The sequence below is a fragment of the Tachypleus tridentatus genome, chromosome 4, assembly GCF_004210375.1.
Source record: "Tachypleus tridentatus isolate NWPU-2018 chromosome 4, ASM421037v1, whole genome shotgun sequence".
In the NCBI taxonomy this organism is placed as follows: Eukaryota; Metazoa; Arthropoda; class Merostomata; order Xiphosura; family Limulidae; genus Tachypleus; species Tachypleus tridentatus.
Genome location: NC_134828.1, coordinates 30,083,633 through 30,106,109, shown reverse-complemented (window position 1 = coordinate 30,106,109; position 22,477 = coordinate 30,083,633). Strand labels below are relative to the sequence as shown.

General features: G+C 34.2%; 1 long non-coding RNA gene across 2 annotated transcripts in view; it reads right to left on the bottom strand.

Moving 5' to 3' along the window:
- The window catches only part of LOC143248782 (uncharacterized), a 53,930-nt gene extending 33,654 nt beyond the window's left edge, over nucleotides 1-20,276 (bottom strand). Inside the window, exons 1-5 of one of the 2 annotated variants that reach the window (XR_013027174.1) lie at nucleotides 20,089-20,276; nucleotides 19,575-19,633; nucleotides 18,405-18,509; nucleotides 17,103-17,170; nucleotides 16,482-16,591 (exon numbers count right to left, since the gene is read on the bottom strand). This is a non-coding gene — a long non-coding RNA (uncharacterized LOC143248782). Of the gene's footprint in view, nucleotides 1-16,481; nucleotides 16,592-17,102; nucleotides 17,171-18,404; nucleotides 18,510-19,574; nucleotides 19,634-20,088 lie in introns of those variants that run through there. The other variant, XR_013027173.1, reaches the window with a different exon arrangement.
- Nucleotides 20,277-22,477: the final 2,201 nt, after the last annotated feature.

The window sequence follows — 22,477 nt, the reverse complement described above, 5'->3', positions numbered from 1 at the left end:
ATATATTAAATTGAAAAAAAAAACATTTTTTTTTTACTTAATAAGCTCTGATAAATTACAGTTAGTATATAAAATGTCATATTTTTTAAAAACATATTTTTATTTTCGTAGCTAAACACTACAGGCGGCGCTATCGTAAAGTTTTAAATTGTTAAAGAGTGATGAGTGGTTAAATAATCGATGACAGTTTGAAAAACTGACCCTAAACTGAAGGACACCTGTACTAACCAATCGATATCAATGTGCTAACACGTTAGTTGCATAAACACGACTGCCTCTTTGACGATATTCTTTACATTTATATTTTTCTTTTGGCAAGTGTTGTAAAAGTGTAATTATAGTTAAAGGTAAATTGTAACGATGGGGTAAAATACAGATGGCGCTGCAATGAGTATTTTTGTAGTGCAATTTTGTCGTGCAAAGTAGTGCAATAAAGGTGCACTCGTTTAAATAACTCACGTAAATTTGAAATGTTAACATTGAAGAACTATTAGAAACAGTATTAATCGCAACGTTGTAAATGAGATCACATACGCGTAATACGTAATAATCTCTGTTTCTTTTAACCTCCACTTTGTTTCAGCTAACACAAAACATGTGAAATGAGACAGCAATAAAAACATTGGTAAAAATGTATGTGGATTTCATTAATGCCACTATGCGATAGAATAACATAATAAGTAGGTGATAACATGTTTGATATAGTTATCGGTTTTGCATATTGTGATAGGAAATGTTAAGTTTGCAGATAGGTGGCGTGTGTATACGTTTTATAGCACAGGTTATCAGTTCTGTCCATCGAGTGGACCTGGAAGGACCAGTTGGTTAAAGCGCTCAACTCGTAATCTGAGGGTCGCGGGTTTGAATCCTCGTCACACCAAACATGCTTACTCTCTCAGCCATGGAGGCGTTATAATGGACGGTCAATCCCACTACTCGTTGGTGAAAATGTATCCCAAGAGTTGGCGGTGGGTGGTGATGACTAGCTGCCTTCCCTGTAAATTAGGCACGGCTAGCGCAGATAGCCCTCGAGTAGCTTTGAGCGAAATTCAAAAAAACAAACCAAACAAACAACTGTCCATCGAGGGGAATTAGGCCCTTAATTTCAGCATCTTAAATCCACAGGCTTACTGTGTCTCAAAGACCATATAGGTGGCACGCATAAGGTGGTTTACATGTTCACAATAAATTTGAATGTTACATATTGCTTTGGAATAAGCTGGAAATGGGGGAAGTAAATACCAAAAGAATGTTTAAAACAATTCATATTTACACAATATGCAACAAAGAATGTTATATGATCAATAAACATCCGGTTTCATTTGAAACGAAATATTCTGGAAGATGTTTGTGTTTAGGTAACTTTCGTTTTATTATTTGTTTTATTTTCGTATATTTCATTTAAGGAAATCTTTGTACAATTTGGCGGAAGGTATTTTGTTTGCTTGTTTATTTTATAATTTAAGCATTTAATTAGTGTAATAGAAAACTTCTGGAAATGCAAAATAAAATATGCTGCAAAAAATTCGATTATTTTTAATATTTGCTTCTCGTGCTACTGAATAAATTTTTTTTTTTTCAGACGAGCGATATCTCGCACATTAACCAAAATATGCTATATATATACATATATTTGTTTCACTAAAATATTCGTGACTTTTATTATTTTAGTGTTTAGAAAATGTGTTTTTTTTATTAAGTTTGCGGAAAACTACACGAGAAATATCTGCACTCGCTGTCCCGATTTTGCAGTGTTAGACTAGAGGGAAGGCAGCTAGTTTGTTTTTGAATTTCGCGCAAAGTTACTCGAGGGCTATCTGCGCTAGCCGTCCCTAATTTAGCAGTAAGACTAGAGGGAAGGCAGCTAGTTATCACCACCCACCGCTAGCTCTTGGGCTACTCTTTTACCAACGAATAGAGGGATTGACCGTAACATTATAATGCACCTCCGGCTGAAAGGGCGAGCATGTTTGTTGCGACCTGGATTTGAACCCGCGCCCCTCGGATTAGGAGTCGAACGCCTTAACACACTTGGTCATGCCGGGCCGGAGTTGCATCAGGAAAACAATAATATTTTGTTAACATATAACAGCCAATCACTTTTGCTTTTCTTTACACGAGATTTATCTAAAGTAATTCTCAAACGTACATTTTTTTGCTTATTCAACATGTATATATTTATAAGACATACAAAATAATACATAAATAACATTACACAAATCTCAAATGAGTCTAGAGTTAATGAAACCGTTATTTCCTATTGGGTCTATAATATATTTACTTCACTTGTATAGCCTTTTCTCCTAAAAAAATAGCAGTATATTACATAGAAAGATATTTTCTCCAAGTCTCTTTCTGTCCAGGTACCCCAGTGGCACAGCGGTATGTCTGCGGACTTCTACTGCTATAAAACTGGTTTTGATCTTTGAACACAGATGTATCTTTGTGTTTGAACTTTGTTTGCTATATTCAGTTAATAAGGGTATTAGGGACAGTACTTATAATTTACAACAAACTTATTTTAATGTTGGTGTTTTTTTTGTGAGAAAATAAGAAATTATTTTATGAATAACTTTGCAACTACATTAAGTGTTATATAACCTAATACGTAGACGCTATTTAAAACGTATATAAAGCTAATGGAACTGTCTATTTACGACTTAATACTTCCAGAAATCCAGAAGAAAGCTTGCTCTATGTCTTCCAGTCTAACCTTGTGCTACTCGTGAAAAGCTTGGTTCGTCACAGCCTTGTGCAGAATGGTGTTACTCTTCAATACGATGAATCTCCAACCAGATCTCTCGACATCTTTAGTTTAGGAACAGTCTGTAGTCATGACAACAGGAAGTGTTCACATTTTATTCCTTAACCTTGTGTACAGTCTCGCCTAATTTTTCACAGACCCGGGTATTGCCAGTTGTTTCTTTCACATCGAGATGAGCTCTGGTGGTGACCACGTACTTCAGTGATAGCTTTATGGCTCCTGTATCATCAATAACCGTCTGTTAAAGATGCATTCGCCTGCTTGATTGATTTCTGCAAGATCGCTGAGTAGCTAGAACGTATCAATTGCTGATGGAATCCATGGTCTATACTCTTCAAAACACAAATGAACAATTGTGCCTGTAAGTGCTTTCAGTGCTCTCCATTGCTACTGAGGTTAATGTAATATATCCAACAAAAAGTAGGTGCATTCTTTGCCCAATATTTAATAGGTATTTTTATATTTCCAATCATATTTAGCTGTATAATAGTACATTACTCAGGATGTACTGGACAAGACCAAAGTATCATATGTAAGTCACCTTCTTCAGGTCTATATTCTGCTACAAATTTCGATGCATTGTTACCACTAATAGCTCTGGTTATCATGTTGTTATAGTGTAGCTGGTGTAAATGAGTTGTCGATCAGAGTCTACGTCTGTTGCTCAGTGTGCAAAGCAAAGTTCTTACTATGTATTAATGACCATGCTAGTGAAATTGCAGAATTTGCTTGCTACTGAGGAATAGTCGCATCTTATTTTGAATTTTCGTTTGGCAGGAGCTTTTTCTTTGCCCCAGAATATTCTGAATAAACATTATCACAGAGAATCTCACACAGTGTTTGCTTTGGTTGCCAAGACAGGACAGATCCTTAGTGTAGATCTTGAAGAATGATGGTACTGATGGTGATCTCATATGACGATCGGTTTTTGTGCTTCATGATGCTTCTTCTGCTAGTTAGTGCAACTATAAATCATTTTAAACGTTTTACACTGATACCTATTCTGAGTATTTTGTCAGCTGAATTGGAAACATACTTCCTATTGGTAGGAATCTTCCAGATTTAAAACTACTCCAAAGATGCTCTGACTAGCTTCAGAATCTTTCCATGTATTATCTATGAATTCAATAACATCAATCCAGGCTTTTCTTCCACCACGACAACCAATTAAAGCAAGATAAATCCTTCATAGGTTTTTAGTAAGGATTTGTTAAAGACATTGGTCTATGTCTCACGGATGCTACCTGTTGTCTAGTCAAAATAATACTCTATTTTTGCCTCTGAAAGTTTCGTAAAGATAAATATTATTACATCATCTGATCCAGGTACTACATCTTATGAAATATTGACAGCTATGTGTATCTCGGATAAAATAGGTACTGCTGTAGCTCAAGCATCTCTTGCAAACATTGTTGCCTTGACTTTACTGGAGGATGCTTGAATATAAAAACACTTTTATATAGCTTGCCATCTTGGTATTGATTTCTAGTTTACTTTATAATACTTTATCTTTCAGTGTTCGCTCGGATGTTTACTGCTGACAACATATCAGCTATGTCAGGAGGAGGCAAAAGATCAGTGTTTCCTATTGGTTCAACTCAGTTAATCTGTGGATGTCCTGTGCAGAGAAGAGTGTGAACATATTGTTGCCAAATATATTTTCACCTGCATCCCTTATGGTATTGTTTGACATTGATGTCTCCTTCTGCTAGATTCATAGGAGTAATAAGGGTATTGTTAGATAGGTCATGCAAGATCCTGCACATGTTGCACTGTAGAAACTTTGTTCGAATTCATGATCTGGATTTTTTTTCATAATTTTAGGTTAGTTATCTGAATGGTTTGTATCCTGCGATGGCTGTTGTTCCACTAAGAGCTGCCATAAAGTTAATAGTAAATTTTATTGTTGTACTCAATTACAATTGTCATCCAAGACTCTGGTTCAGCATGCTTAATTATTGTCATCCAAGACTCTGGGTCAGCATTTAGTTAACGTAAAGTCATCAGGATCTAACAATATAATTTCTCGAAAGTCTATTGTGTCGTACAATTCAGAAACCTTCTCAAGGCAACATTTGTTTCCCCTGGTGTCCCTGGCATTACAATAATATATCATAATGTCAAAATCTTGTGCATCTATTGTGTACATGTTATTTATCACTTCGTCTTTGACCTAACCTCCCAGTTCTTCTTCTCTGGCTGGTCACTCACTCTTGCTCAGTGCAGAACGTCATTGCTTATGAGGGCACCCATCTGAGCATTTTTTAAAATATTTCATTGTTTTTAGACAAGATTTTAATCGAACCTCTTTACCTCACTCTATCTGCAACTGACGTCTGGTTTCAGGTAGCCTATAAAAATTGGACTTCCATTGGTGATGTAAGTGCACTTTGACTCACATGGTACAAAAACACCTTCCAACCATCGAAAAGCCTTGCTGGTACAAATTCTCACTCTGACCCATCTCGGTTTATAAGTAGTTACTAGTAGGTATCTCTCAAAAGAAGAGGTATATTTTTATTTAACCACTACCATACTACATTACAACTTAGCTATCTTATAAGTTACACGTTGCTTAATACCATAACTATTTCCCCTTCCGTAGCTACTTCCCTACCATAGTTAGTTCCTGTACTGTAGCTACTTCTCTACCCTAGTTAGTTCCTCTACTGTAGTTAGTTCCTCTACTGTAGCTACTTCCCTACCCTGGTTAGTTCCTCTACTGTAGCTACTTCCCTACTATAGTTAGTTCCTCTACTGTTTCTCTCCCTAGTTGGTTCTCTGTGTAGCTACTTCCCTACCCTAGTTGGTTCCATGTAGCTACTTCCCTACCCTGGTTGGTTCCTCTGCTGTAGCTACTTCCCTATATCCTCTGCTGTACCTTCTCTATAGTTAGTTCCTCTACTGTAGCTACTTCCCTATCATAGTTAGTTCCTCTACTGTAGCTAATTCCCTACCATAGTTAGTTCCTCTACTGTAGCTACTTCCCTACCATTGTTAGTTCCTCTACTGTAGCTACTTCCCTACCATTGTTAGTTCCTCTACTGTAGCTGCTTACCTACCATTGTTAGTTCCTCTACTGTAGCGACTTCCCTACCCAAGTTAGTTCCTCTGCTGTAGCTACTTCCCTAAGCTGTATTTTGCTTCTGTAGTGGTTAATGTGTGTGTATTTTGCTTCTGTAGTGGTTAATGTGTGTGTATTTTGCTTCTGTAGTGGTAAATGTGTGTGTATTTTACTTCTGTAGTGGTTAATGTGTGTGTATTTTACTTCTGTAGTGGTTAATGTGTTTGTATTTTACTTCTGTAGTGGTTAATGTGTGTGTATTTTACTTCTGTAGTGATTAATGTGTGTGTATTTTACTTCTGTAGTGGCTAATGTGTGTGTATGTTGCTTCTGTAGTGGTTAATGTGTGTGTATTTTACTTCTGTAGTGGTTAATGTGTGTATTTTACTTCTGTAGTGGCTAATGTGTGTGTATGTTGCTTCTGTAGTGGTTAATGTGTGTGTATGTTGCTTCTGTAGTGGTAAATGTGTGTGTATTTTGCTTCTGTAGTGGTAAATGTGTGTGTATTTTACTTCTGTAGTGGTTAATGTGTGTGTATTTTACTTCTGTAGTGGTTAATGTGTTTGTATTTTACTTCTGTAGTGGTTAATGTGTGTGTATTTTACTTCTGTAGTGATTAATGTGTGTGTATTTTACTTCTGTAGTGGCTAATGTGTGTGTATGTTGCTTCTGTAGTGGTTAATGTGTGTGTATTTTACTTCTGTAGTGGTTAATGTGTGTATTTTACTTCTGTAGTGGCTAATGTGTGTGTATGTTGCTTCTGTAGTGGTTAATGTGTGTGTATTTTACTTCTGTAGTGGTTAATGTGTGTGTATTTTACTTCTGTAGTGGTTAATGTGTGTGTATTTTGCTTCTGTAGTGGTTAATGTGTGTGTATTTTACTTCTGTAGTGGTTAATGTGTGTGTATTTTACTTCTGTAGTGGTTAATGTGTGTGTATTTTACTTCTGTAGTGGCTAATGTGTGTGTATTTTACTTCTGTAGTGGTTAATGTGTGTTGTTTTTACTTCTGTAGTGGTTAATGTGTGTGTATTTTACTTCTGTAGTGGTTAATGTGTGTGTATTTTACTTCTGTAGTGGCTAATGTGTGTGTATTTTACTTCTGTAGTGGTTAATGTGTGTGTATTTTACTTCTGTAGTGGTTAATGTGTGTGTATTTTACTTCTGTAGTGGTTAATGTGTGTGTATTTTACTTCTGTAGTGGCTAATGTGTGTGTATTTTACTTCTGTAGTGGCTAATGTGTGTGTATTCATTTATTAACAAAAATAGCTTTTCTTCTTCGTTTAAACCATTCGGTTATAACCGTAATGTAGATGATATAATTTTTGCTGTTTAAAATAAAAAACAGCTGATAAAGTTTGTCAAACATATGAACGGTTAAAGTCCTAACACAAAATATATTTATTAATTACAGTAGTAGTCTGTTTTAAGTCTTTCTTGACTTTAATTCTCGTGTAAATCAGACATGCAAAGATTGACATTAGATAAACCAACATACATTAAACTTTATTTCTGTTGGCAACTTTTGCCTTAACATATCGTTTTGGGACAGCACGGAACCTATTGATACACATCGGCTGTTCCACACTGTAAACTAAATTAACTTAAAAAAATTAAAGCCAGCTCTTATCATTCACATAATTATTAAGCTCTTTCTTAAACTTATGTAAATTTACTGCCTATACAACATCAGAAGACAATTTATTCCAAAGGCCAACCAACCTCTTAGAAAAATAAAACTCTCTAAGTTGAAGATGACTCCTATCCTATCAAAATTTATATTTGTGTCCCTTAGCGCTACTATCCTCCCTGTTAACTATGAATAAAATGATGCATCAACACTATCAATTACCTTTACAATCTTAAACACCTCAGTCATATTGCTCCTAACTCTTCTTTTCTCAAGAGAAACAAATTGAGAGATTTCAGCTTTTCATATAACATCTCCATCCTAGGCACTATTCTAGTAACCCTTGTATGAACCATTTGCAACAATTCAATGCCGTTTCTAACGCAAGGACCCCAAGACTGAACACAATATAAATGTGGTGTAACCAGTGACCTGTGCAATGAAATTGTAACATTTTTAGACTTATATTCTACATTTGTGTAGAAACAACCAAAAATTCTATTTGCCTTACCACTAGCAATAGCAAACTGCTTTAATGGCTTTACTGATTAATCAAGTATTACAGAAAGATCTATTTCTTACATGAGACTGTTAAAATTATTTTCAACTAAATAATAATTATAATTCAAATTATGATAATCCTCATGCATTAGCTTGCATTTATTATAATCAAAACCCATCTGCCATTTATTTGTCCAATTCAGTGAAAGATCTAAATACTTTTGTAAAGCAGTAGCAATTTCTTCACAGCTAGCAACACCCAAGATGTTAACACCATCAACAAATTTAAGAAATATATTGACCATTCTTTCATCCATATCATTAATGTAAATCAGGAAGAGCAATGGTGGTAAAACTAAGCCCTGAGATTCACCACTTGCAACATTAATAACCAACTTACAACCAATTATCTACAAATGGACAGTGAAGTTACGCTTAAAAAGTTCCTAAGTTTGCACTTTGAGGTACCCCAATTGTGACACTAATCCAGTTTTATTGAACACTGTTTGTAACAACTCTCCGCTTTCTTTCCTTCAGCCACTCTTCTATTCAGTTTGTAACTTATCCCCCACATATATAGGAACAATTTTTATAGGCATTTTATGTGGCTCCCTGTCAAATGTTTTCTGAAAATCCAAATAGACCAAACCTACACCCTTAGCCTCATTTATATTAGTAGCATTCAAAGAATGTCAAAAGATTTGAAAGGTAAGATATTCCCTCAGGGACAACCATGTTGACTATCCAATATTATACTAAATTTTGTTAAATTACTGTAAAAAGCATCTTTAAAGGCACTTTCTAAACCTTTCTCCACACATAATGGTAACATTAATAGGCCTGTAATTACTGGGACCATTGTTATTATCTTTCACAACATGATAAACACGATTTAATCAAATGTCTTGTATACGGAGCTTATATTACTGTCAAAATTTTGGAGCTTTCTTAACGAGAACTGGATAACATGGGAACTGTTTTGAAAGCTGAGTGTTTTCAAAAACGCTTTTAGCCTTGTGATGAGGGCGTTCGATTCGCAAGCTATGGGTCGCAAGTTCGAACCGCTATCGTCGTACGTGTTCGTCCTTTTAGTTAAGGGGTGTGATAACGGATGTTCAATCTTTCTGTCCGTTTGTTAAAACAAAAAGTCCAAGAGTTAGCGTGGTTGGTGTTGGCCAATTGCTATTTTCTAGTCAACCTCGTTTTGTCAGTTGAAATATCGAGAAAATGGTGAAAAAAAAGCCAACAACTTTCTACTCCTTCGTAATTAATTTTTGTTGTATATCGGAACTTTCAGTACTCATTACTCTATCATATACTGGTGACCTCTACAGTCAAATAAAAAAAACACTAAAAATTGATGGTCAGTAAAAAAAAAAAAAATGTTTATACGTAAATCGTGCTACAAGTTTGTGTTAATATCTTTCATTGGGATTTCTTAAACAAGTTATCATAAAAGAATATAACTGTATTGTTTGTGATATTTTTTGAGTAATAAATTCCATGGTCCAACTTCCGAGAATGTCTGTACCAGTTCCACAATAATATAAAAACTAAGGGAATATGTAAAAGAACGTATAAATGCTTACTGTGATGTGGCGGCGTTTCAAAACATCTTGAAAGTTGCTGCAAACGTGGAGAATAAGACACTGAGGACAAAAGAGGGACTTTTGATTCGGTACAAAAAGTCAGTTTTAAATAACCTTAAAAATGTAATTAGTAATATAAGAGGATATATACATCCAGATTGAATTTCTTCTTCTGAACAGTTTATAAATGGACTTGCATTCAGTATTTACACCTTAAATAAGCTCAGAACGTTATTTAATAAAGTCTTTTATTTCTCACAATTACAAATTGATTCTTAAAAGTTGAGCCTGGAATGGCGAAGTGGTTAGAGAGGTCGACTCGTAACCTATGAATCGTAGGTTCGAATCCCCATCCCCTTAAATATTTTCGTTCTTTCACCCGTGAAGGCGTTATAATTAAACTGTCAATCCCACTATAAAATGGTAAAAGAGTAGTGCAAGACTTACTGGTGGGTTGTGATGACTAGCTGTCTTCCCCTAGTCTTGTATTATAGAATTAGATGTTCGAATCCCGGTCGCACCAAACATGCTCGCCCTTTCAGTCGTGGGGGCGTTATATGTGGCGGTCAATCCCACTATTCGTTGGTAAAAGAGTAGCCCAAGAGTTGTCCGTGGGTGATGATGACTAGTCTTACACTGCTGAATTACGGACGGCTAGCACAGAAAGCCCTCGAGTAGCTTTGTGCGAAATTCAAAAACAGAACAAAATTAGGGATGGCAAGAGTAGATAGTCCCTGTGCATCTTTGCGCAAAAGAAAACTAAATAAACCAGTCTTAAAACGAAATTTTCTCTTGTTCTCATTTGACCTGTCTCTCAACTTCTCGAGTAGAATCTAATCGTGTTAGTTTTGAAGTTTCGTGGGCGACGTCCAAATTGTATACTGAAATTTTATGGTACTCTGCAGTTACCTTCATCAGTTTTTAAAGATACATGACACGATTTTCCCGTTTCTTTCTTGAAGATTGTCATATTCGAAAAATAAACAAATAAACCAACGTTTAGAAACCTGTCTTTTGTTGTCGTTACCAATTACATCAGTAGTATCAAATAATGCTGTTCGCAACGTTTCAGCTTAAAACAATATACCACTGTTGTTTCCGTATGTCGACATAAATATTTTATTTCTATCTATTGACTGTGATTATAAAACTAGTTATAACTTCCGGTGAAGGTATTTGGAATTTAACTGGGGGTGAACAAAAGTTTTCGTATGTCATAATTTGGCCCGGCATCGCCAGGTGGTTAAGGCACTTGACTCGTAATCTGAGGGTCGCAGGTTTGAATCCCCATCACACCAAACATGCTCGCCCTCTCAGCCGTAGGGGCATTATAATGTAACGGTCAATCCCACTATTCGTTGGCAAAAGATTAGCCCAAGAGTTGGCGGTGGGTAGTGATGACTAGCTGCCTTCTCTCTAGCCTTACACTGCAAAATCAGGGACGGCTAGCGCAGATAGCCCTCGTGTAGCTTTGCGCGAAATTAAAAACAAACAAACAAATATATCATAATTTAAAAAAATATATATTTTCATTATAATGGAAGAAACAACAACAACCTTTTTTTAATTTCTACCCAGTTCATTACCCTTAAGTTACATACTTTGTATTTCTGGCGTTTTAAGCCTATTGTAACAAATATATTAACGATTTTCCTCTGCAACGTTCTCAGTTATCTAAGCATTAGACAAATCAGTAGGCGGAAGTGATATGGTAACATTTCTCCTTTTGTGATAAACATTTAGTATAATGGATTATTTTACTCAAGAACGTCGGTCTGAAGGCAGCTGTTTAGTATGAACAATAAACTCACCCTAATCCTATTTAACACTTATACTGAAGATCAAATGGATAGTACTTGTATAATAGACTCATTTCCAATACATTAAACAACGTTTCGCTTTAACCACAGATTAAGTCCCTCAGTGAGCCAGTTTATTGATTTACAATGCTAAAATAAGGGGCTCTAGTTTCTCGCACAGAAAGCCTACTGTGCAGCTTTGCAACAAGAGAACAACAGAATTAATCTAAAATTGAAATACCTTTATTACGTAGACTTATTTTGGAGCTCCTTATGTTAATTAGACATTAAAAAAGGGTTGTACAAACAATTAAATATAATGTAAGTTTGGGATTATTTGTGACGTTCTTTGAGCTTACACAACTGTGGGGAGTAGGTTAGGCTTCCCAATCTTTCTTCATCCTCGCTTCTCTTTAAAAAATAGGGTTTGAGACCTCACTTTTTTAATTAATAAAAAGTGAGTTAAGTGATAAGAGCTAACAGACGGATACACATTAAAATACAGTACGTGTTATAGTAATTACTTATTATTTTCGTTAATAAAAATATATTAAAACGTTTGATTTTGCGTTATTGCATTATTGACTCTACCCTAATCGCTTATATCTCCCTGGGAGAGCTCTCCACTCTTTGGGAAACAATGGATTATACTAAGGACAAAGAAAAACAAACAAAAAAACCGAATAGTCAAATTATTTAAACTGGTATCGTATTATAAGCATAACCACCTGACAGATGAAAGTAAACATTCATAACTGCTTTAGAAAGTATAATACACTTCACTAGACTTTCGATAAATGACTTGAACTGACCAAGGTTCGAACCTATAACCAACAAAATAGATTTGTCTTACCTGACTTTATTACTTGCCTGATGAAATAAGGATTTTAAATAATTGAAAAGTCCAACTCCCAATAAGGGCTTTTTTTTTCCTCTAGAGAGCAAATGGTTTCTCTAAGCTAACAGAGCCTCCTATGCTCGGAAAGAGATAATAATTTCATGCTTCAATAAATGTTCCAGTACTGATCTGTCTAAAGTCAAGCATAACAAAGAACACGATAAAAAGTACTTGAAGCACAGAATAAATTATTGCTGTGTAAATTATTCTGTTCAAATGTAAAAAGAAACGCGATTAAAACGTATTTCTATCCAATCATTTTACAGAACGTGACTTCTTAAAAATCGTTTGTAATAAAAATGCTTTATGTTAATTAGATTAATTATACCTTTTATAAATGACAGCTGCTCTAGTACTCTAACATAAAACTAATTCATGATTTAAATTTCGTGCTAAAACTGTACGAACCATCATCAAAGGATAACCTTTACTGATTTGTGCTCACACACACGCGTTACATTACTAAGAGTATGGTTAGTGTGCTAAAGTATATGAACCTGAGGATTTATGGTTCTCATCCCAATATTTTAAAAATATGCTATATGTTTCGGGTTCGTGAATGCGCTATAAGAGTGATGCTCAAATCCAGTTATTCAGTTAGACAATGAAAACCTAAAATGTGGCGGTGTGTGCTTCTAACTGTTCTCCTTCTAGTCTGTCATTTCAATGTTAGGAACGGCTATAAGAATATATCTCTTCGTGCAACCATGCACTAAAATCATTTTAAAAAATTGTAATTTAATCATTATTACGTATTTTAAAACCATATCCATATAGTTAAAAATTTAGTGTCTGTGCGTGCGTGGAAAGTTTTTAAAATTCACTAAACTATGTGGCTCAGCATGGCCAGGTGGTTAGGGCGCTCCCGTCGCAACCTAAGGATCGCGGGTTTAAAGCCCTGTCACACCAAACATGCTTACCCTTTCAGCCGTGGAGGCGTTAAAACGTCTCGGTGAATCCCACTATTTGTTGGTAAAAGAGTAGCCTAAGAGATGGCGGCGGATGGTGATGACTACCTACCTTTAGTCAATGCCAATATATAGCGCATATAACTCTAGTATAGTTTTGTGTGAAATTAAAGGATGTAGTTAGTACTAAGTATTGAAAAAAATTTATTTGAGGAATGTGTATATATATATATATCTCACAGTCCCATTTCAGACAGCAGTGTTTATGTGTTAAAAATTTCTGGTAACTTTCCTTACTTGTTTATGAACCCTTAGATTACCAGAATTTGTTTAGTTTTAAAACCTACCATCGACACCCAGATTTTGAAAGCGTTACTAACTCCGCCAGGTAGGTAGATCGGTTTGGCATTTTTGAAAATCTTTCGTTTGATATGCATGTCCTGTTGTAAAATAGGTCCAGCCCAATAGAGTTTAACCTCGCAGTCATTGAGAAGTCCCGCACGGCCATCGGATTTGGTTACAAATTCGACGTTTCTAACTTCATACGTAACTGTTTTAATTAAGTTAAATACACAACAACGTCTGACATTTTGTAAACCTTGTGAGTTCAGTTAGAAAATAGCACAACCACAAACAATAAAAGTTTCGAAGGCAAAGCACAAGTCCTCTATCTAGTATGTATGTATGTTTAATGCTGAATAATCTTGTGGATACTGAATCATTAGTCTTTTAAACGTATGTGAATTACATACTACCGATAAGTTGCACATGAACAGAGCTGCAAAGTTAAAAAGAAAACGTAAATGATAGGAATATTTTTAGTTGTTCTTCTCATAACAAAACTTGATGAAACCGAAACTGATATTTTAAAGTATTGTACATTACAAACGTGATAATAAAGCTACAACTAATGTATCGAAATGGACGCTTCTTTTCGGATATCCGCGGAAAACCACAGAAGAACTTTATTCAAGTAATACATTCATACTCCAACGTGGGGGCGTTGTAACACGAGGGTCAATCCCATTGTTCTGTGGTAAAGAATAGCTCAAGAGTTGGTGATGTGTGGTGTAGACTAGCTGTCTTTTCTCCAGTTCTCTTCGTAATTACGGACGACTATCAGAGCTAGTAACTCTCGAGTAACTTACTATCAGAGCTAGCCCTCGAGTAACTTACTATCAGAGCTAGCCCTCGTGTAACTTACTATCAGAGCTAGCCCTCGAGTAACTTACTATCAGAGCTAGCCCTCGTGTAACTTACTATCAGAGCTAGCCCTCCAGTAACTTACTATCAGAGCTAGCCCTCGAGTAACTTACTATCAGAGCTAGCCCTCGAGTAACTTACTATCAGAGCTAGCCCTCGAGTAACTTACTATCAGAGCTAGCCCTCGAGTAACTTACTATCAGAGCCCTCGAGCCCTCGTAACTTACTATCAGTAACTTACTATCAGAGCTAGCCCTCGTGTAACTTACTATCAGAGCTAGCCCTCGAGTAACTTACTATCAGAGCTAGCCCTCGAGTAACTTACTATCAGAGCTAGCCCTCGAGTAACTTACTATCAGAGCTAGCCCTCGAGTAACTTACTATCAGAGCTCAGCCCTAGCCCTCGAGTAACTTACTATCAGAGCTAGCCCTCGAGTAACTTACTATCAGAGCTAGCCCTCGAGTAACTTACTATCAGAGCTAGCCCTCGAGTAACTTACTATCAGAGCTAACCCTCGAGTAACTTTGTATGAAATTATAAACAAACAAAGCAACAGACGTCATATTTTATTTTTTCATATATTTGTCCCACATTCAGTTGCCTCAGTGATACGTTTTAAGGCCTATGACGCTAGAAACCGCGTTTTATTACCTGTTATGGGCACATCAGTTAGTCCATTGTGTAACTTTGAACTTAACCACAAGCAACCCGTTTGTGTATTTAGTTACATATTAAATATATGATTAAAAGAGGGTCCAGTATACACTTACTGCCCTTAGACGTCGTTATTATTGCTAAAGCCTAGAGAGTTGTAACCCATCTAATACCAATTAGTATCTTACATACTTCATATGCCGGACTGTGTAATAGGGTTTCACGGTTCGTACTCTATTACCGCCAAAAAAATAGTTGCCTTTTGAACTTGCCGGTCATGAGTGGGTCAAATCCTACATTTTGATCAGAGTAGCTACAAATTGGCGATGGATAGTGTTGACCCGTGTTTAGTATCTTACTCACAACTGAAGACACGTAGCGGAGATCGATTTCGAACGGCTTTATGTAAAATTTAATTCAACCACGTTATGAAAAGTAAAGTTGAGGTTTTTTAATAACTTATATGCGCATGGCAGTCTATGATTTTTAAATGGTTTATTAGAAGCGTAATGAACAATACCCACTCCCAGCTGTTGGTCTGTTTTTATCTGAATGATGAGTGGGATGTGACCGTAACCTATATAATGTAACCATGGTTTCACAGAGCGAATTGTATTTTTGCAAAAGAACAGTCAAGTTAGATTATTAGATAAACTACGCCCTACCGTCTCCGCCCCCCAAAGAAAAAATTCTTAGTGTTTTTTTTACCACCAATACCGTTTCAAAGACAGTGTTTTAAAAGTAACTGAAAAAAGAAGGACATGCTGCAAGAGTCCCTCTAACTTACAACGATAGAAATAGAGCTTCGATACTTGCAGTGAGTACAATACAAATGTTTTATTTTGTAGCTTTGTGCCTATCAAAAACAAACAAAAACTCCATAAAAGTCACTTGTTACCTCATCAGTAAGTCCATGAGCTTATCTCACAAAATTCACTCTTCGATACCCCAGAAGCGATGGAACAAACATCGATTGTGTATTTTTTGTGCCATCCACATATGCTCAAAAACTTGGAGAAAGAGAAAATATGAGAAATAAAACATCTCATTTCTTTGCTTCTTCAATAATAAGTGAAAATTTTAACTGGTTTCAGAAAATTCATTTTTTTAGGTTTATTTAATAGTTTTTTTAAACGTTTTACAATAGTTACAATCTTCACGTGTTTTGGAACGATATAGATTAATTATTTATCTGTTTAAGTAAAACCTGAGTGATACCAAAGTTCTAAATTATAGACAAAGACGTTCCCGACCACGATTAGATTATTATATTTTAATTTTATTATAATATTTATGGATTAATTAGTTAAAATTTATTTGTATTACTTTTTTCCTGGTTTTATTTTTTTCTCTTCATTCGTTATTTCAAACAAAATGTTTATTAAACACTATTTATAACAATCATTTTTTTATCAATGAAGTTATTTCACTGAAAGACAAAACAAATTGAATGAAGACCAGTACACTAGAAGCAATAAAATATGTCTATAATAATACGTAGAAGAATAAAGACAGAACAAATGTATAGTCAGATTTTCGCAGGTCAAGTGAGGACTTCCTTATTGGATGTGTGGTCATACCTAAAATGGAAAAGGTTTTTTAAAAGTTACTGCAACATTAATAATGTTACATAAACATTCTGTAAATAATTCAATATTAATGGTATGAATGTTAAAAACTTCTAATATTTGGAGATTCATACTTTATTTAAACGAATTCAAATCCTACTTGTTGCCGGATTAACCAGTTCTTGAGTTACTGTAATATATTGTAAGAAGTTTGGATTAACCAGTTCTTCAGTTACTGTAATATATTGTATGAAGTTTGGAAAATCTAGGGAATTATTACAACCAAATTTACAATTAGAGCTACAAAACAATTCTATTAGACGTTGGTAAAAGTAGAGAAACTTCTAGATCATATTTCTTAGAAAATATAATTTGAATTTAAGTTATTCAAACATTGTTAAATACAATATTAAGAAAACAAAAGAAAGTTGCTCCAATAGATTAAAGTGAATAGACTTTACATTATAAACTTATAGTAAATAAAACATGTCATATTATCTTCCAAGAGATGTCTAACACTTACTAGATAAATGTAGGTTTTCTACAAATCCGTCAGTTTCTTCCCATCTTGCCCATCGCGCACTTTTTAATCTACAAGTAAAAAAGAAAATTATATATATATTATGAAAGCCAAGTAAACAGATTTTATCGTAAATCAGTCTATTAGGAAGGTGTTACAATAAAAAATTGTTTCTATTTTAATCGTATAGAATTACTTTGGAATTTATATTTTGACAATAGTAAAAATTCAAAGATAGTTAGTAACATATTGTATATAAAGTAATATTCAGTGACAATGTTGTTTTTAGTCTGCTCATCAGGAAATATTTTTTTATTGTAGCTTAACATAAAAACTATCATAATATTTAAGTGTTCTAAAGATTGAGAACAAAAACATCTGTAACTTTATATAGATAAACATCATTAGTGTCGCTGTGTCTAAGTTCAGTTACTCCCGCTATGTTCCAAGGATCGTGCATATGAAATGAGCATTTAAAGTAAAGTTTGTGAACAGGAATTAACATATTGATGTGATGTAATAATTAGACTATAATTAATTATATACATACAATTTTTACATAAAAAACATATGATGAAAAAAGAAGAAATAAATAAATTAATATTTTACTTATAGGAATTTCTTATTAAAAGAAACGAAATTATGTAACAGCGCATTTAACTTTTTTTTTCTAGGCAAACACAACTATATTTTTACTGTTGTCATCAGAGAAGCTTTGTAGAATTCATGAAGACATAAATATAGAAAAGTTAGAATATAAAACCAAGTCCATCCCACAACCATGTTGGAGTTCAAATTAACTGTCCACATAAACTCTTTCATTGCTATTGACGCATATGTAGGACACAGTATATAACCTGTTTCAGTCTTGAAAAGTGTTATATTAAGTAATTTATCTGAGATATAGGTATGTAATAAAATCAATAGTTTTATTATTAATATAGAAAATCTTAAATTTTGGGTATTAATTTGGAAATATTTGAACCCAATTTTAGTTTACTTAAAACTTCTTAGAAAGAAAATTATATAATATTGTCTAAAATCAATTCAGGTTGATATAACAAGTGGCATGTAATTAATTAGAAAGTACAACATGAGTGTCTTTGAAGGAACAACGGAAACATTATATATAAGTATGACTGAAATAAAATAAAATTTATACAGAACTATCTTCGATAGCAATGATCTGAATAATGAATAGATGTTGTAAATACGATACTGTGAACATAACTATTTATTTACTTTAAGCAGACGTTACTAAAGGCTTAAAAACTGAATTCTAATAACTGGTTAATAGTAACTTACTGTTTTTGCAAATTCTTTGTCGTCACACATCTTCTGCCTGAATTCATCGTCAGTCAGAGAGTCTGGATTGTTTTCGTTTTTGCACTGTTCAAATGCATCTTTTTTCTGAAAGACACAGCAAAAATGTTTATGCGATTTATTTATATTAATATATTATTTAGTGAAAATAATGGTCTGGCATAGCATGATGGTTAGGGTACTCGACTGGCCATCTGGCTGGGTGCGAGTTTGAGAGGTTCATAATAAAGTAGTTGGTAAAAGAGGAGGTCAAGTGTTGATGGTGTTTGATGTTTACTAGCTGCCTTTCATGTAACTTATCACCACTAATCAGGGAACGGTTAGTGCAATAGAACTCAGTTTTTAAGTTATTTTGGTATAAACGTATGAATAGATTAGAGAGATCTCTTCTTCTATGTGGTGAAATGTTAACATAATCTAATAATATCAAGTCCCATAGACGCTAAGCGATAAGGTTGAAGGTTTATATCCAAACTAGGTTTGAATACCCGTAATGAGCAGAGTAAATATATCCAGTTACACAGCAAAAATATACATAACCTTCCAGTAATTCAACAGTAATTACTATTCTCTATAACGCCAAAAATGGGGTTTCGATACTCGTGGCAAGCACAGCACAGTTAGCTCATTGTGTAATTTTATGTTTAGCAACAAATTTCCTGAAACATACTCTTTATATAAATGTGTATTTGTATTAGATTGTGACCTAATGGTTAGTGCATCGAATATGGTACCCAAGAATTTGGAGTTCTTGATATGGTACCACTAAACAATCTTCTTATCTCCGGATGTGGGTAATTTATAAATCCTGTTATTCATTTAAAATTAACCAACTAACAGGCTCTTAGTGACTGGTTAATTATCTGCTGATCCCAGTTTAAAGTTAGGAACAGCTATGCCTGTCCATAATAAGTTTCTTACTTGTCTACTCAGGTAATTCTATGCAGAACATGTCATTTGTATGAGTGAACAAACGAACTCTGAGAGTAACGACCGAGTTGTTCAGAACATGCCATGAAATATTCAAATAAAAACAACCATATAAATAATTTTCTATAATAATAATGATAATCGTGAACACAAATAATAAAATATTGTTATTAATGTTTTTCAGTAGTTCACATTTAAAGAACTATTATCAACAGTACTTACCTCCTGTGGGAAACTTTCAACAATAGCCATTGCTTTTTTTACGTCTTCTTCATTATCGCCTGTAACAATGAAAAGTTTATGAATGAAGAAACGTTCTAAAGCTCTGATATTATTTGTTTATCTTTGTTAATATATAATATTATAGGTTATAAACAGAGAAGAGAGGAAAACCGTTAAATACCCTAACAACTACTTGGAAAGCAAGTTTTTAACAAGAGAAACATAAACAATTTCCGTTCTCCACTATCTTAGTTGTAAGTTTATAACATATTCTGGCTCAACACTGAAAACACTGAAGTAATGACCCATTGTGTTGGCTTTGCTCACAACTACACACAAATAACATTTTACTTATTGTAAATATAAATTTGTGAATATACAAACATTTACAGTGACCTTTCATCTTTAGTTATTATTACGTTATATCATTGAAGTACGTGAAACTAGCCAGAACCGGTGTCAATGACGTTATAGAATAATCTGCTACACGAACTATTTCATAAAAGTCACTTACTGCACATTAACTTGTGTAATTTTCCATGTCCTTTTCCTTTGCCCAAAGCAACCGCAACGAAAATAGTCACCAGAAGCAATATTGCTAGACTCTTCATTTCTGATGGTTTTAGAAGAACAAGTCTACAGTGTTCAAACTGTCAGCTGATGTTCTGAGTCAGACGGATAATAATATTTTGGTGAAAGTATCGCGTTTTTATACAAATCTCAACAATAGAGGGAAAAGGAAAAAGGTTTTCACTCGTACATTACAGTAAGAAATGTCCATGTTGATCTACTGTTAGAAAACTATTTATTCTAGTATCTCTGATGAAACATTGCCTTTAAACAATATATTTGTCGAATCATTCTTGCTTTTTGTGTTATCGCTTCTTTGTTTGTTCAGGTTTATGCACAGAATCACTCATATGCTACTCACTGTTAAGAAACGCTGTTTTTAAAATTATGAAGTAAAACATTGCGTGTTTGAACAAACCAAACTATGTTAAGCTGCTAGATCATTCTTTTATACCAAACTGATGTTTACAGAAGAATATTTGTTTGTTTTTTCTGTATTTATAATAACAAAAACTGTCACGTGATTTTTAACGCATGCACCCAAAGCTTCTGGAATTCGGTGTGTTGTTGTTATATACTCGGTTAGTCACACAAAGTCACAATAAGATACACACAGTTAACTGAAGAACTGCTCGTTAAGAAAATGTTAATTTTTTTATCCTTCTATTTTGTTCAGGACCGGAACGTGGGTTAGTAGTAATCGAAACATTCATTGTTTGTAGCTCTTTTCAAGAATGGTGAAATCTCATTGTTTCATCAGTCAAGAGTTTGTGATGAATGTTGTTTACTAGTAACTGGAATTAGTGAATGTTATTAACATGTAGTGCTCCGTTTGGCTGTACAGAAAACAATCTAAAATAGGTATATTTGGATACACTTCTCTTCAAAACAAAAAAAGTCATTGTAAAAGGTGTATAGAGCGAACGAGAAGACAAAATTCTGGAAAAATCTAAATCAAACATCGAGAATTTCAAATAAACCTCAAACTGTCATTGATTTATACTGGTTTCGAGAAATTCCATCCCTCACCAGTAACTCTGAGAAAACTCAAATAATAACATAGGTAGGTTTCGTATGGTAGTGCAATAAGAATTGTTTCTATGGTATTTCGAGTTATGAAGCTAAGGTTTGTTCTCTCGAGTAGCCTTTGTTCAGGGATAATGGTGCGGGAAGTTTTCAGAAACCAGTTTTCAGTAAGCTTGACAAACATGGCGTTGATAACACTCCACTCGCAATCTAAGGGTCGCGGTATTGAATATCCTCGTGGGATATGCTCGTCCTTTCAGCAACGAGGGCGTTGTTATGTGATAGTCAATTCCATTATTGGTTGGTAATGAGTATTCCGATAGTTGGTGATAGGTGGAGCTAAGTAGCTATTTTGCCTTTATTCTAACACATCATAATTAGAAACTGTTGGTAGTGTTAACAAGCTGCCTTATGTCTAGTCAATCACTACAAATTTCGCAACTACTAACTTGGTATTTTTAATTACGTTTTCGAGAAATTAAAAGAAAAAAAAACAGTATAAAGTGACCAGTGATGAATTGTAAGAAGAGTTCAATATAGAACCTCATTCTCCCAGATTTAAAAGGCCTTGATCTGTAAAAGAATAAGTGATGAGAAAAATGATGAATTTGATTTATATGTATATTTTCTATGTATTAATGAGTTTTCTGCTAAATAATTTCCTACAATGACTTACTGGCATCATGTATGTCTGTATCTCGTCACAGATAAATCAACAGAAGAAGTTGCCATTAAAACAACTTATAAAGAAATCCATAAAGTTTACACAATTTTCAACTTTGAATACACTAATTGAGATTATTAGTTTTACAACTTGATTCAGCATTTTTGGGATTGAAACGCCAATTCACTGGTACAGAAATCAAAAGAGAGTTCTACCTGGTCTTACTATAATAGAAATAATCATTTTAAGACTTATGTTGGGAAAATGTCATGTTTGTATCGATTGTCATTATTAGAAGATCTTCAAACAAATAATCTTCCATTTCACCCACAATAAATATTTGTTTCACGAAGCTGAGTATATTTTTCAAATCAATTAAATCGTTGTTTCGTTTGCGAAGAACCCGTTAGAGAAATGGTTCTCTTTGTTGCTTATTGTATGACAGCCTTAAAACTCAGTAAAGAATCGTTTGTTTTAATTAAGATGACGTAACTCAGGACTCTATTACGTCTGTTTAGATTCATATGGTAGAATTTGAGACAGGTTGCGATACAAGTCTTTAAATCATAATATTTATTTCGACACGGAATGTATTTATATCAGTTATTAAAATAAATTTTATATACTATAAAATACATTAATA